This window comes from Pseudopipra pipra, chromosome 4 (genome assembly GCF_036250125.1).
Source record: "Pseudopipra pipra isolate bDixPip1 chromosome 4, bDixPip1.hap1, whole genome shotgun sequence".
Lineage (NCBI taxonomy): Eukaryota > Metazoa > Chordata > Aves > Passeriformes > Pipridae > Pseudopipra > Pseudopipra pipra.
Window position 1 is genome coordinate 38,681,378 of NC_087552.1, and position 13,620 is coordinate 38,694,997.

Sequence of the window (13,620 nt, forward strand, 5' to 3'; positions counted from 1 at the left end):
TCAACTTTGGACAACTTCATCTTCAAAATGCAGTGATAAGCATTAAAATGCAGAACTGGCTTTCCTTACTGACATTTTTTTAAATAGGCTGTTTGACTTTATTCATAGTTAATTCTCCTTTAAAACTATTTTTATTAGTTAAAACCTGACTTGTACACAACCTTTTTAGCTGATCAGACAGGTGGCTTGTGTGTCATTGTACTGGTTTTTTGATTGTTCTGTCGGTGCTAATCACACCCCCAAACCTGCCATTGCCTGGAGGCTTTACAGCGTGATAATTGTGTGCCCGTCCATAGGGTTAGTTTGCTAAGCATAATGGCCATACAGCATGTGTGTATAGTACAAACATCCATATCTTTGTAGATAATATGGCTTATTCTATCCTGCCTCCTGCTGCTCAGCTCTCCCTGTTTCTCTGCCCTGAGGTGCTGGGAATGTGTAGCCTGTGAGAGCTGGTAGCCACAGCAACCCTCTGGCTGGGATATCCATGCTTCATCTACTGGACAGTCTCTAACATCAGCTTGAACTTCTTTTACCATCAAAACCTAGGGAAGCTTCAGGGTTAAGTTTCTGCTTATGAGTTTAAGAGCAGCCTCTGTCTTTTGGAAGATGTGAATATTTAAATTCTGATCACTCCCCTTTGCATCCCACAAGGGAAACTTAATTAAATGAGTGGCATTGGATTGAACACCTGTGGCATGTAAAAAACGATAATTAAAATAACTGTATTAACCTTGTGTAATCAGGTTTTCCTTTCCCTCAGTTTGGAAAATCACCTGTGGCAGTACTGTGGCTTCTCAACTTCTTATATGGTGGTCTTCAAGTGTGCTTTTCTTGTGCACATACACACACACAAAATGTCCAACCACAATAACTTTATTGTTTATATCAATTTAAATTTGAAGTAACTTCACTGGGCTCAATATAGAGACTCATGGCTACCTAACAGGTAGTGGTGTTTTGCTTTGCCCTGGTTGTTAAATGTTTTTCCTAATCCAATTATTTTTGACTTTGTTAAACAAGAAACATATTCTGAGGGCTTGATCGATCCACTGGACACCTGAGCAGCTGTTCAGTGGGACCTCCACAGGCTGCAGGAATGGGACACCCGCACAGGCTGGGAGCAGACCAGCCCCGGGCAGTTGAGCAGCAGAGGACTCGTGGGTGCTGGCAGACCACAGGATGCATGAGCCAGTACTGCACTCCAGCGCTGGAGAACAGCTGACATCTATGAACTGTGGGAGCAAGAGATGATTCCCCTCCTAGTGCCTAGGACCTGGGATACTACACCTGGATTTGGGTACCACAGTTCAAGGAGGAGGCAGCAGACTGGATAGAGGCCAGTGGAAAGCAGCCAGAGTGGTTTAGGGGATGGAGAGGTGATGTGTGACAAGAGGCTGGGTTTATTCAACTGCAAGAGGAGGAGGAGGCTTTGGGAGGACCACTCAGAGACATGAAAGAGCATTGAAAGGATAGACGCAGGCTCTTCCCATGAGTGTGTATTAATAAGTGCATGGCAAGTTGCAATAAGAGAAATCCTGACTGTCTGGAAATGGCTGAGAACTGGAACACATTGGCCAGAGATACTTTGGCATTTTCATCTTAGAGGTTTCTAAAATTTCGTCGCAAAAGACACTGAACTACCTGATCTAGCTTAAGTTAGCTCTCCTTTGAGCAGGAGAAATACAGTCTGTGGCTTCCAAAAGTCAGTTTCAATAATTTTGTGGTTCTGTGAAACAGCACAGTGAAAAGCCTTCATACCAGGTACAGTTACAGTGCTTCTATAATCATAATTGATTATGAAAATGTTGAAAAAAGGGGTCTACAACCTCCTCACGAGGGGAAATGGAGGGGCAGGCACCAATCTCTTCTTTCTGATGACCAGCGATAGGACCTGAGGGAACAGCATGAAGCAGTGTCAGGAGGTTTAGGATAAGGTTCTTCACCCCGAGGGTGGTTGGGCACTGGAACAGGCTCCCCAGAGAAGTGGTCACAGCACCAAGCCTGACAGGGTTCAAGAAGTGTTTGGACAATGCATTCAGGCACATGGTTTAATTCTTGGGGATGGTCCTGTGCAAGGCCAGGAGTTGGGTCCTTTCCAACTCAGGATATTCTATGATTCTATGATAAAAGCAAACCAGCCAGTTCATCCTTTTGTGCCACTGATCTTCTGAACAATATTCTGCAGAGGAGAAAGCATCACCCTTTCTACTGTATCCCACCACAGGAACACATGACCCAGTTTTGTGCCCAGCATGTAAAATTTGGCAGTTGAGCTATTGCAAAGAGGGCAAGCTGTCTGGGGCTAGAAATCGTATGCTGATTGCCCAGCATGTCTCATCTGCACTTACGCGCTCCAAAAGCATAATTTCTCTTCCCCAAAGTACTGCCCTTGCTCTCATTGGCATGTTATGATCTGATTGAGCAGTGTTAGTCAATGTTGGTGGCAAGGAGAGCCCCGCTCAGAAACCTGGTGACTTTGTAGCAGTTAATTAGGAGGAATATGTGTTTGTTGTGGCTGCTGAAATAGTTACTGCTGTCAGGTTATGGAGTGCACATGCAGGTAAGGCCTGGGCTGCCTGTCTGCCCCACCATATCTTGCCATCTCCATTTAGATGGAGGCATTGCTCTTAGTGAACTCACCCTGGATTAATTCAGAGGTTTGTTGGGGTTTTTGTTGTTGCTGTTGTTTGGTTGATTTTTTATTTGGTTTGGTGTTGATTGGTTGGGGGGCTTTGTTTGTCTGTTTGGATATTTTTGTTTGTTTTTTACACTATCACACATTTCTGTGGTACCTTTTCACCAACTTAAACCAACCAAACAAAACCCCAACAAAACAAGCCACACTATTGAAACTTGTTATTTGGTGCCACCTGGTGTTTAAATGACCAGCGTGAAGAGGGACCTGTGCCTGAGAGGAAGGCGTTGGTGGTTTTGGGGTACAGGCGCACATCATGGCATGATGTGGTCAGCTGGAGCAGCAGCTTGGTGCAGCTGGCAGGGGGGCAAGTGCAGACGGAACAAGGAATCTCACTTATCCTAAACAGTTTTGTGAACGGGTGCTTTCCTCCGGGAAAGGCGGTCAGTCTTTCCAGCTGGAATTCGCTGGGACAGACGGCAGAGGGCATAAGTTAAGCATCTGGGCTTGCTTCCAACGGAAACCTGAATTTTGCTGGTGTAAACGTACCCTTTCCTTCAACCTTTTTTCCGTCTTTGTTAGCATGATGATGGCTATGTTTGTCATTAATTCCTGCATACCTTGTTTTCATTTCTGCCTATTTCCTTTTTAAATGTCCTGTATAAAAATAAATATTGCTGACAAACCCAGGTCTACTCTGCCTGAGGGGATGGGAATGTACCGAGCGGAAAAATACTAAAATATTAGGCATATGGTTGAGCAAGCCTAAGCTTCTTGAAGAATAGCAAAAAGCTCTCAGCCATTTTTCATTCCTTACTGTTCAGTTATGGCAAAAAGAGTCAACTGAGACATCCTTTTGATGGGAATATCACTGGGTTTAACAGACCCGGTGGACTGCCCTTTGAAAGCTGTGAGACTGATCAAAAGAAAATGCTCAGTTACTCTGAAGCTTTATAGGCATGTTTCACTCTTGTACTATTTAATTTCTGATAGACAAGTTCAGGACTGAACTAATTTACTCCTGGCATGAAGCCTAGGATGTAACATGCCAAAGAGCAGCATATAATAACTACAGTTGGATGGAGGAGTGTAGGTCAGCACATGTTTCACACCACTCCTTTTACTACTGGAGTCGTGGGGTAAAATCTACTCTTTTTGCCAACTTTGGTGAAGGTGTAAATGCACATGCACAATGTAATGGCTTTAAATCTTGGATTCCTACTTGTATGCGCCAGATGGATCTTGTATAAATGTTCCACTTTACAGCATGTTAGCATTTGCTAGTACTTAGCTGGAGGTTATAGCTGCCAGACTTTTCTGTGGCAGTTTCCAGGCTTAAAAAAAAAAAAAAAGAAGGCAAAAGAGAAAACACAAACACAAACAGACAAAACAATCACCCACACAAGAAGACACACTGGAATAATAGATAAAACTAGTTTTAAGAATTGCATGTACCTGTGTTTGTTGTTGAACCATATTTGATTTGGCTTGTCCTGATTTAAACTACATGAATATTAGGATTTTTGAGAAAAGCTATCTTGATTTATCAATAGTGATTGAAAAAGTCTTATAAATGGATTATGGATATCTTAAGAAATGTATGTATATATGTTTATGTGAATATATTTTTCTTCAAAACAATTCTGGAGGCTAGATAGGTTCCAAATTAATTTAAGAATGATTTAATTTGATTATATAGATCAGAAGTATTTGTCAGAACATGCACTACCAAATATGAAATGCGTTTGTACTCTCTGCATTTGTTAAATGCTTTTCTCTTTTCTAACTGGAAATATAATTCTTACAGACTACATCTTTAAGATATGATAATATGCATTTTAGTAGGCTATGAATTCTTGCCTCAAGTCCAAATTTGCTCCTCTGTATACCTGAGGCACATATTAGTGGTACAGTAAAATGTGCTTTAGAGTGCTTATCTTTTATATTTCTCCCTTTCCTTTTCATTTTCCTTTGGAATTAAACATGTAAAAAAAAAAAAAAAAGAACAAAAGAAGGTTCCAAAAATGCAGAAGAAAAATTCACCAGTTTTATGATGCAGGTGTTTAAAACCTACAATACCGGCTGAGTAATTGTTAAAAACAGGGTAAAACCAGGCCTTTCTTAGCTGACTTCTTTCTTGTTTTCCTTCTACTGCCTCATTCCCATTTCCTCCCAGCACTTTCTCGTACTCCAACCAACAAACATATTTTTTTCCTAATGAAAAGCATGTCAACACTTTAGTTCCAACACTATGGTTACAGGTGTATAATGAGAGGTACATGATGCTGCTCCAGTGACTTCCAGGAGGATTTCATCGCAATCACATAGAGGGATGGTGCGGTGCCTGTGGTGCTACTGTTAGACCTACCAAGTGCGAGGGACATCTTCATCCCTCACTCTCTCCCCTGAGTGCGTTGGAAGCAGAAAGCCTAGGTGTAGTCTGCAACACTGAACAGCCAGTGCCTCTGAAGCCATGGAGAGGAGTATCCAGCCATGTTTGATTCACTCCTGAAAGTCAGTGGCTGCAAAATTCCCCCTGCCTCGGGGGAGAACAATTTTGATAGCACCTAAGGCGTTGGAAGTTGCACTCTTGGGCTCCCGTGTCTCAAAGAATGACACACATGCCCTGTTTATGTGCTGTGAATAGTCCTGCTGAAACTGCTTGTTTCAACTTAAGCAGGTACTTTGGAGAATTAGTCTGGCAAGATCTGTGTGTGTCCTCTGGTAAACCTGGGCAATACCACTCCTGACAATGGGCTCTCAAGAGGTAATGCCAGTCTGTAGCATTGTGATTTTCTTCCTCTACAAGGTCACATCCAAAGTCTCTTGTTGTGAAGGAAAATTTACAGTGTTTTTTCCTTAAGTTCCTCCTGTACATGAAGAAGAAAACACTCGTGGCTGTGATTGTAGCCAAACATCACAACTGCTTCTATTGCCTTTTTCTGCAAGACCTTGCCACTACTCCTGAATTTAACTTCAATTAATGGTCTCATGCAGTATTTACAGAGGGTAATGTCACATTTTTTAAAATGTAGTTAAAAATGTCTGGAAATTTAATAGTTGCACTTCCCACCACGGAAAGCAGATTTGCAGAAAAACTAATTGTTACCAATAGCTCTAATTACCAGCCTTGATCATTAAACTTTGCCTTTCACTCTGCCAGAATATTATTAAGTACGGATTAAGAGGCCGTTGCTAGCATTAACTTTGGACCCATAAGGCATCGCTGTTCCCAAATACTGTGCACTTTATTTGAGCAAGCTTCAGCAGCAGAGCATTTTTCTTAAAAGTTCCATTAGTGACCAACTTTCAGAGAGACTGAGGGCTGTAATCGGATTATTCGCTTCCTGCTGGATGCAGAGGATACAGGCTTCTGCTTGTCTCACGCTGCCATTGGGTCCCTGCCTGCTCCCTTTCACAGCTGAGGCATTGTTGAATGGCCACAGTCTGGTCCGGGGGCCGTGTCCTTTTGTGCTGTGAGGGTTCGCATTCCCTTGTGTTCTCTGACATACTGGAGTGCTCGGTGGAACATTTTAATTGTTGGAAGTGTTCGCTTCTGAGCTCACCATGCATTTTAGTTCTGTGCTGCTGGCCAGGATACATATGTGTGGGAGAAGAGAGCTTTAAAATGCTTTTGGATGTGGTTTACTAAAAGCTTATTTACCGTATGAATTGTAAAAAAAAATGAAACATGCATATCATACTGGGCCATGCACAGTTTCCAGGCACATCTTACCGATAAAAAAAAAATCTTTCCTGACTGTTGAATTTATGACTGAGATAGCCAGATTACTAGAAACACTTATGTGTTTAAGCTTTTCATGTTTTAAGTGGGAAAAGGTAGGGCACGGAAAATGCAGTAGAATTGCTTTTTATTTTGTGGAGATTGTAAATTCTGTTATGGAAAATGTAATAAAGAAGCAGCTTAAACAAAAAGAGTGACTGTGTGAAACCATTGGGTGAAAACAAATCCTAACTTTATGTACATTTCCCCCGAGAGACGTAATGTGAATGCTTACAGCTGTTTTTAGTTTCTTATTCCCTGATTAGGTTTAAATTAAAGGAAGGATGTCATATTGAATTATGAAGAATTACTTATTTTATGTATTTTGGTTTATACGTACCTTCTCTCAGAGTCTCACTGTGGCACTTGCAAGGACATATTGAACATATGCATACAAATAATACTAAAAATAAACTGGCTGCAGTGTAGTGGTTCTGACAGAGAAACGCGTACAGCTCCCGTGTCTCCCTTCCCAGTGTCATCAGGAAGGAAAATCTACCCCGCCATGCCAAACCTTCCCCTGCAAGTCGGGTTATTCGCTGCCTGGGAAAGAGGGGCTGTGTCTTTCTGAAACCTTACCTGTGGGACCCTGTGCTCCAGGGGGTCCTACTGAGGGACCAGCAGCCCAGAACAACTTTGTGTGCCCGGATCAGAGGGGACAAGTTCCCTGAGACAGCCAGGATGTCTATGACTGAACGATACCTGGAGCAAGCTGAGCAGGAGGGGAGAGGAGGAAGAAAATGCCTCAGCCATCCGTGCCATTTCTAAATGCAGGCTCTTTACTTAATGTCTGTTTTCAGCAAGCATTCAGTCGATCCAGCAGCCCAGAGGTTTGATATTTGCTCTCCAGGGAGATTTATGTCTCTCTTCCAAAGGGAAGTGCTTTCTTGCTGGAGAAGTATTATATGACTTACCTAAGCAGTCACAGCTACATGGTGCAGCTCAGACTGGGTGCAGATTTAGTTTCCAGTATAGATGAAAAGATTAGAAGAGCTTGGTTCAAACAATTACCCTGTCCTACCATTCTATCGAGAACAGAAAGAAGGTAAAACTCCTCAATTTGCTTAAAAACATCTAATATAATGACCCCTTCAGTGACCATCAGCACAACACCAAGTTTTCATCATCCCAAGTAAAGAACAGTCTGAAGATAATGACAATTTGCAAGTCACAGTGCGCAACACTACTTCTGGTGCTCTCCAGTCAAGTCCCTCTTTAGGTTTGACTCATGCCACAAGGCACAAGAACCTACACAGCCTCTGCAGGGACCAGCAGCTGCTTCCTGGTCCTTATCCTCTAGGAATTGAATATATGTTGTCTTGTAAGTTGTTGTGACTTACCAATGTCTTATGCATCAGCTCTTTCCTGTCTGCTAGTCCAAAGTCATTGGGGTATTTGTAGTCTCCAGCAACAGCTTTGTATAGTAATGGTAATAATAATAACAACAACAATGCTATTCTCTTTATCCTAAGAATTCAGAGACAGTTGCCATCATTCTTGGAGAAAGAGTGACCAACAAATCACAGTGATGCCCAGAAATTTCCAGATTCGTCTTGCTCTATCACTGTATATATCACATCTGACATTGACTTGGAATATTTCTGTATCGTTTTCCCCTCTGTAACATGGAGGCGAAAGAGACATCTGCTTCTCAAAAGTACATTGTAAAACTAAATACCTTTCTGTTTTGAAGCACTGTAATGCAATATGAACAGGAGCCATAAAAGTACCTCAGACTGAGCAAAAGATTCTTTTATTGCATGCATTTTGGGAAAAGGACTTTGCAGAATAGACAATGGATACTTCATCTGTTTCTTTACCTTCCTTTTTAAATCAGCTATGAGACATATAAATGTGTAACTTGACTACCCTAATGCTTTTTTTCTTTTCTTCCATTCTATGTGCATATCTATAGCTTATTGCAGCTTATTCAGTCAGATTACTTTTCCCTGTTGATCTGTGATGTTTTGCTAAGCAAATAAAATATCCTTGAACAATACCACTCTTTGGTCAGTCATGTCACTGACTTATTTCAGCTTTGTAAAACTGACCCATTTCAGGTCCCCAATGTACATATTGCAACCCATGTCATGTTTTGTCTGTACACAGCAAATGCAACTGGGTTAAAGTCATTGTACCACAGCAACTCCTGATTTTTTTAGATCAGTGAGTAGAACTGCAGCATTTTTCATTCTCAGGAAAAGAGGGCAATGGACAAGAATGGTTACAACACACAGATGGTTGTTTTACCACATGTGCATGCTCAAAACAAAACCAAAAAAGTTCCCTTTGGAAAGCTGAGATTTTCTCCTGCATATTCTTGACTGACCAAGAAGGATGTTGCTCCTTGGAAGGATATTGGTCCCTGCAATACCTAGTCTAAAAAAGGGAAAACAGAAATAAATTCTCCAGTACCAACTACTCAATTACACCCTTGCTGTCAGGCAAAGTGTTCCATGAAGAGGGTTGGTGTGTTTCTGGACATGTCACTGAGTGATGCATTTAATCAAGAACACCTTGCAGTTGTGGGCCTTGCTTTTTTATTTTTTTCATTTCCCCCCCTTTTTTATTCTTCTTTCTTTTTTTTTCTTTTTCTGTGCCTCTTTCCTCTCTTTTCTCACCCCCATTTTGCTTTTTCTTTCTCTCTCTCTCTCTCTCTCCTTAATAGCTGAATCCATTGACAAGTAAATCCCCTCCTTCAGTTACTTTAATATGCTTTCATACCATGTTTGCTCCACTTTATTTCTCAGCTTTGTTATTTCCACTCCCCAGTAAAATCTATCACCTTTGAGTGAGTTATTTGCTTTTCTGGACTGCAGCAAATACCACCCACTCTGTTAAGGTCAGACTCCAGCTCCTTGACTTCTCTATTGTTCCGTCCTTTCCTTACCCACTCTGTCATTGCAGTACGACAGCTCCAGCTGGGAGGGCAGGGAAATCACTCCCTCAAGAGCAGTTTATCATGGCAATAAATGTTATGTGTTTTACTAGGATGCCATCAAAGTTCACCATCACACCATCATGCTGAAGCCGAAACAATTGTTTCTTTTATTCATCTATTATACATACTTTATTGGGGAGGTGTCAATATCCTGCAGAGATCAGCATCCTGAAGGTACAAGACACTAATTCTAGCTTCTGCTGTGTTGTGAAAATTACAGAATTTGCAGAGAGAAACATCATAATATTTTTAATTAATTACGCTTCTCAGTTTTCTTCCTGTTCTTCCTACTGCCTGGGATTTAATTACTTTGCTCACATAGGCATCTCCAAAGTCACGTCATTAAACAGTGTTCATGGCCTTTACATTTCTTTCTGGTTGTTTGCTTCTTTTTATAGTACTGCCTGTGCCAACTCTGTTAACTTCAAAGCATAAGAGGCCTGAGATTTTTGTGACTGCAACTGGTACTCAGCAGAATCTGAGTCAGCTCAGCAGTCAGCTGAATTGGTCTGTCATTCATGAAATTAGATATTTTAATTTTATTTTTTTAGATACAAGACAGAAAAGAGAAACCTTTCTTCCTGCATTCCCTCCCCCATCTTCAATTAAATATTGATCTTTCCTCAGCCAAGAGAGCTTAATAAAAACTGAGGATACACAAGCAAAAATGCTTGTAGCAATATGAAAACAAGTTGTTGGATATGAGACAGGGTAATTCACTGAGCACTAAAGGAAATTGCTTAAAACAAAAAGAAATTTGTTATACTGTAAGCTCTCAGTGACATATGAGAGCTCCAGTGTTCTGTTGGGAAAAATGGTCAGCAGTCTTGTACTGACGTGTGTTAGTCCTCTCCTTGACATGCAGATTTGGATTGACTGAAAATATCTGTGACTTTAGGCTAAATTCCCAGCAATATTTTTAGTCAAGAACATGAAGGAAAAATTTGAAAAGCCAGAATATTTAATTTCAACATTTTTATACAGAAACTATGGTCATTCTTTTCTTTTTTTGATTATTTTTTTCAGAACACCGTATGTCTAAATCTGTCTCAGTTTAGTGAAGGGAAGAAAAAGCAACACCCAAACCTAGCATTTGGAGCATCTCCTCCTCTTCCTCTCTTTTCTCAGGCAGAAGGGGATGGCAGCTCAGCTCACTCTCACTGCTTGCCCCATTCTGCCAGTGGCACTGCAGGTACCTACTATGATCAGTGCAGAGACAACACTGTGGCTCCCAAGTGCTCCTGGTGACCTATTTCACCCTGAAATAGAGGCTCAAAGTCAAACTAAACCAGAGCCAGCATTCTTGAAATCACCTCTGGGATGGACTGCTGTAAAGACAGAGCAGAGTTTCAGTGCTGGTGCCCTGTTTCCCTGTCCCCAGTGTCAGGCTAGGTACCCTTGAGAAACCTAAGTATTCACTGCTGGGATCTTAATTTTGGGACTATGGTATGATTTATTTCATTTTATGTTATACAGCAATGCCAGCTGCAGACAAATTGGAGAAAACTTTGCTTTGACTATTGAACGTTATCACGTATATTGAGCCTGCTAGAGGAAGAAAGTAAGATGTATTACCGGTGGGTGAGACTCAGCTTCAGGGAGGTAAATATTGAGTGCAAAAGTAGAGGGTCATTAAATGAAATGATACAGCAGGACTGTTCCTATTGGTGTCAACAGCTGGTTTCTTTCTCCTGATATGATCAGTGTTCATTTATTGGTGCTTGGCTGAGCTGGAATAAAAGCTTTTGATCAGAAGGCAAAGAAGGACATGCCTGATGCATATTTTCCTGGTTCTGAGGGCGTTTTTTTGAGGGAGATAGATATTTGGCCACAAATATTATAAAACGGTTGTGTCCTTGCATGTGAGCTTTCAAGAAAGAATCCTGACTGAGGATTGCACTCAAAGCAAGTGCAAATGCTGGAGCCTAGAAGCAGTGTTTTCTAACTGCATTCCTGTTAGGATGTACTGTGCCTACCCACTGCCTTGGCTGGAACATGGTAACGGTTTGGGGCTGTTTTCTGGTGGGCAGCTTGTAGGTTGGCAGTTAGAACAATAACAAGAGCTGAATGAAGCTTATCCGGTGAGATAATTCAACATTCACATGGCACTGACTTGGGTCATTTCAAGGTTTCCATGGGTTCAGTCAGGCTCAGTCAACTTCAGTCAGCACACTGAACTCCTGAATTAGGGTTTCAGAACTAGAAATAGGACATACAGAAAGCACAACACTTTTCCCACCTGGCTGCAACCTCTTTATTTTCAAGTCCGAACGCTGCCCCCATGTAGGATTAAGCATTTATTTCAGGTCCCCTGAGAGCTAATGGAGCCTGTGTACTGCCAGCCACTGGAGGGGAAGGAGTTTCCTCTGTATGCTACTATTATCTCTGGTTTTATCTAAGGCTGAAGTGCATTTGGGCATTGCTATTCCTAATTTTTATCTTTTGGCTTGCCTTCAGTTCTAACTAAACTACTGACCAAAAGGTGGTAACATAGGCTGACACTGATGGCAAAAGAATGATTGCTTTGAAATATTGTAATAGGTTCCTTTGGGCTTTGAGTGACTGCACAGTTAGTGTAGTTTTGTATGAACAAAAATATATAAACAAAGCATGGATATCTTTATTGTAGTCAGGCTGAGACGGAAGTCAAAGAGATGGCCTGTTATCCATCTCAGTCAACTACAAAATGGGAGATTATTTAAATTCAACATATCAACAAAGCTTTGCAGCAAAGGCAGAAATGATAGAGGGACAGCTTTAATGCCTTCCAAGGTCATCAAAAATTATTTCACTTCCATTTTGGTTCACATAGTCAGGTCCCAAAGACCAATATCTTAATGCTCTTGGGAATATGCAGGTACTCCTCTAGTCACCTGACTTATGTTTAATTTGGTTTGAAATGTTGCCTCTGGTCAAGGGGGTGACTATGGCTTCCTGTGTTGAAAAGCCTTTTCACATCCCTTCCCTGTGTAACAAGAGCTGTTCAATAAAATTGTGGTCTTCCTGCCATTACCTTTTTAGACCTGTGTTACATCCAAGATAGCTCACTATTTTGATCCCTGAAAATTAAAAAACAAACAAATAAACAAATTATATAAAACCTTACCAAGACTGTAGTCCTTTTGCATGGCTATGTTATCTGCAGCTCAGACCTCTGTCGACTCAGTATGAGCATGTTTGGTTAAAATAGTGGGATCAAAATGATAGATGTAATGGCTGCCTCATATCTTGGAAAAACATTTAAAAGGGTGTTTTGTTTCTGTGAGGACACTTGAGATTTGATGTAATAGTGCTTGCAAGAGTTGATACAGAGGAAATTATTGCTTCTCAATAAAATTCTCCATTTTTATTGGCTCACATACAGAGAATGGCATCCAGCTGATAAAATAGTTGATGGAATTTTCTTTCCATCTAGCCGTGTACTCTACAGCTATCTTTTTTTTTTACGGCATTTTTTTTTTTAACGTGGGCAAATTATGATCGTATTAAAGCATTTTGTGTTTATCATACTACTCTTGAGGTGGGAGTCTGCATATTTTGTGCTTTAACTGAAACTTTGTCTTTTAAACCAGCTGGATGTGACAATAAAGTAAAAAATATTCATAAAAATAGTCATATAAATCTCTTATCTCTGTCAGATACTTACAGGCAAAGTAAGATGTATATTCTGCAAAAGCATTTTTAGCTTTTCACATGCTATTTGGATTCCTTATAGAATGTCTAGTTAAGGAGATATATATATATAAGTACACATAGATATATATATAAAATATGGCTTTGTAAGACAGAAACTGTAAACAACATTTGCTAAATATTACTTCATCACGGGCATGAAAATCTAGAAAACAGATCAGCTCTACTATCTTCCCTAAAATAAACACAGACTTCCTCAGAAATTTAAACTCTACAGCATTACTTGCATTTACTAATAACAATTCCTTAACTTTCCAGAATGGAAAGTCTTCAATTTCCTACTTATTTAGTTACTGGAAAGTATGAAACATTTTATCATATTAAACTGTTGGGGGTTTTTTTGTTCACAAGGGGCAGTTTGATTCCTAATATTAGGGCCAGAAGAGGACCTGGCTGCTGGGGTTTAAGGTGCCTGCTCTCTGGAACAAATACCATGCTCTCCATCTTCCTATGCTGTGCACTGAGAAAACTGCGTTGCCCCAGAAGAGAAACCACTGCAATCAAAATTACACAGAGCTACCCTGCTCTGTGGCAGGTATAGAGCACCAGGTAAATGTGGTCCTT